The 3,720-nt window shown below is 43.5% G+C and overlaps 1 pseudogene; it reads right to left on the bottom strand.

Annotated features, from left to right (window-relative positions):
• Positions 1 to 1,810: 1,810 nt before the first annotated feature.
• Positions 1,811 to 3,165, bottom strand: Nr5a2-ps1 (nuclear receptor subfamily 5, group A, member 2, pseudogene 1; annotated as a pseudogene).
• Positions 3,166 to 3,720: the final 555 nt, after the last annotated feature.

Below are 3,720 nucleotides of genomic sequence, written 5' to 3'. Positions count from 1 at the left end.
CTTGGTTCTACCTTATACAAAGGGGAGCCCAAGGAACAATGAATTAACTTTGTAATTGTCTATAGTTGAAACTATTATGTGCAATATAAATAAACTATTCCAAAGCCAGAAACATTTGTGGAAAAAAATTAAGAGTTTTTTTATACAGTTTCTACAAGTGATTGTGCTACTGGTAATCTGAACAAATTAAAGACTAAATGAGAGTCTCATTCTTGATTTCAGTGTCTCACAACATACAATAATTAAACTGTTAAAAATAATTACTAGCCAGAAAAAAACATTAAAGAGATTACTGCTTTTACTATCTTGTGTTATCAGAGGTCCCCCCACCCCAACTCCTCCTAGGAACTAAAGGATGTAAACAGTATATTTTATTTGACTTTAAAGTATTAATACTTTATTTTTAGCAGAACATTGATCCATATCTGCATGGCTCCCTTTTAGGACCAGGAAGTAAGGCAAGGTTTCTATGCCTGTGGCATCGAATGCTGATATCGACAGCACTGTTTGGAGACTTTGCTGTCTCTGCCCTCCAGTATTTTGGTCTACAGCAGACTTTGGTCTATGACTTAGGAGAGATGTGAGTATTTTCCATTCCCTTTTGTAGGAGACTAGCTTTCCTGTCTTCCCAAGCCATATGCACAATCACTATTTTTGCATCCCAGGTTTAGGGGATGCTCAAGTTACAGTTGGAATGAACCTCGAGTCAATCACCTTTGCAGCCCAACCATTCTTTAATTTGGCAATGCTCAACCTGCTTTCACTTTCTGGCTACTTAGACTATAAGGATTTGACATCCAGGAAAAGATGTCTAGTGGTTTATTGTTAAGTGAAATACAAACCTTGATGCCTAAACAGATGGCTGTATACCAGCAAGCTTCTTAGTCAACGAAATTTATGAAACCCAACCATGCCAAAGCCACATTTCAGCGACAAGAGCTCTAACTTGCTTGTTGGCAATATTAGTTAAGATTTGTTTGATTTCCCTTAATATTAACTAATGCTTATACAGTAGAGGGATACTGCCTGGATTTCTAAAATAACAAACACACAGCAAAACAAACTTCAGAACATATTTAAAATGGGAAACTGACATATTTATACATTTTTCTTAGTAGCTGTTGGCAGGTCTAAGGCACAGATCTTTAGAAATTATGGTTTAGTGGAGCTGCCACTGGTTGTGGCTGAACACAAGTCCTTAAAATAGCTTTGGGGCTCACAGGTCAGAAGGTATTGGACCTTCTGGGGGGACCGATGGGCTGCCAAGGCACAACCCATGTATTCTTGAGTTGTTCAGCTTCAACACAGAGTAATTTTGGACAAATCCAATTAATAAAACAGATGGATTGCTGAATTTCTTAATAGCAGATTAGTTTAAATATTCAGGGATTGTTCCATACATTTTTATTCTGCTGTGGTATTGAATTCCATCTGTAAGCTCAATCTACATAGGAAGCCTTTGGGGATATGCAGACTTTGGTTTTGTAGTACAAATACCCGGATATATCCTTTATTTGCTATTAAGAATGTAATTACTATGCTTTTAAAATTCAGTGTCTTTAAGCCAAGTTTGTAATTAGCAGTGCTTGGAGCAATTCAGAACATCATCTTTCTCCTCCTCCTCCTCCTCCTCCTCCTCCTCCTCCTCCTCCTCCTCCTCCTCCTCCACCTCCTCCTCCTCCTCCTCCTCCTCCTCCTCCTCCACCACCACCTCCTCCTCCTCCATCTCACCATCCTCTTCGCCCTCCTCCTCCTCCACCTCCTCCTCCTCCTCCCCCTCCTCCTCCTCGTCTCCCTCCAGTCTCTGTTCCTAGAGCAAGCGTCTAGGGGTGGAGACGTAGGCTCTTTTGGCATGCAGCATTTCAATGAAAAGGTTATTATGGGGCACATCCCCACTTATTTGCTTGCTGATTGCCTGGATTTCTGGTAGTTGAAGAAGTAGCTGCCCAAATTTCTCAGTTTGTTTTGGGTAGTTGCAAACTGTGTAGTCTAGCAGCGCAGCGTTCACCTGCTCCTGGACACCTTCCACCAGCTGAAAGTTCTCAAGATTCTTGACATGTGAGCTGAACATCATCAGGAACTTCAGACACAGAAACTCCTGCTGATCAAACTGTAGCGAATAGAGTCTCACCACGGGCTTCTGTGCAAGACTCAGGAAGCTGTTGAATGCAACTTACAGGTTTGAGATGATGATGGAGTAGTCCACATGTTCTCCAGTAATCAGGCAGATTGTCTGTTCCCTCCCACGTGCCACTATCTGGTAAATGTAATCAAGGGTCAAGAGCTTGCTCCAGCAGTTCTGAAGCAACTTCATTTGGTCATCAGCCTTCAGTTCCTTGAAGAAGATACTATTTCTGGTCCACTCAACAACGGAGAACAGGGTCTGGCCCGCCATTTTGCACAAAAGCCCAAATGCACTCAGGTTTTCCTGCCTGTTTCAGTTATTCTGCTCTTGCTGTACGTATGCCATGATTTTTGTTTGAGGCTCATCAGGTTCACACTTCAAAATTTCCAATATCGGGTGTGGGATGCTTGTCTAGTAACCATTCACATCGGAGTAGCCAATCATTCATTGACTCAGGTAAGCTGGAGTAGGGGTCTGGATATTCAGACTTGATGGTCCAATTAGGAAAGGGACCATATGGTCAGTAATCATGTAGGTTGCTATGAGGGGGCAATGTCACGCTAATGGGAGATGTGACAAAGGGACTTCTGTCACTGTGTCACGGCTACATAGGTCGGAGACAGGCCTTTGGAGGCAGAATGTTCTTAATTATAAGGTCAGCTCTGAGGGCCTTGCTTGGATCACCTGAAACATGGCTTCCAGCTTCCTTCCAACGTCCATTCATTTTTTTTTTTTTGAATCAACAGTAAGGACATCATTTTCTCTGTGTTTTGTCAATTTGGCGGTTCTGGTTCTCTATGCATGTGTAACTTTTGGTTTTGGACTGTCCAATTAAAAAAAAAAGCCCTTGCAGCTTTCACAGGTGAGAAGACTCTAATAATACCCAAATACTTCATCACCACACACAGGACACAGCTCGTCCAGATCTTCATCATAGGAGTGATTCACCATTTTAAATTGAGACACTGCATGTTTTCCGGCATCTGCCCCTGCTCCCCATGCAGTCCTGAGACTTTCATCTCCACTTTGGGCAGCAGGACCAGGCGGCTGAGGGTGGGAATGGAGCGTTGGAGTCAGTCTGGAAGGCCAGCACATATTTCCCTGTGTTGTTCTTTTTTTTTTTATTATTAACTTGAGTATTTCTTATATACATTTCAAGTGTTATTCCCTTTCCCGGTTTCCGGGCAAACATCCCTTCCCCCCTCCCCTTCCTTATGGGTGTTCCCCTCCCAACCCTCCCCCCATTGCCGCCCTCCCCCCCATAGTCTAGTTCACTGGGGGTTCAGTCTTAGCAGGACCCAGGGCTTCCCCTTCCACTGGTGCTCTTACTAGGATATTCATTGCTACCTATGGGGTCAGAGTCCAGGGTCAGTCCATGTATAGTATTTAGGTAGTGGCTTAGTCCCTGGAAGCTCTGGTTGCTTGACATTGTTGTACTTTTGGGGTCTCGAGCCCCTTCAAGCTCTTCCAGTTCTTTCTCTGATTCCTTCAACGGGGGACCTATTCTCAGTTCAGTGGTTTGCTGCTGGCATTCGCCTCTGTATTTGCTGTATTCTGGCTGTGTCTCTCAGGAGCGATCTACATCCGGCTCCTGT

The sequence above is a fragment of the Rattus norvegicus genome, chromosome X (assembly GCF_036323735.1).
Source record: "Rattus norvegicus strain BN/NHsdMcwi chromosome X, GRCr8, whole genome shotgun sequence".
NCBI lineage: Eukaryota > Metazoa > Chordata > Mammalia > Rodentia > Muridae > Rattus > Rattus norvegicus.
Note: the sequence above shows the minus strand (reverse complement) of the source record. Positions and strands in the feature narration are given on the sequence as shown.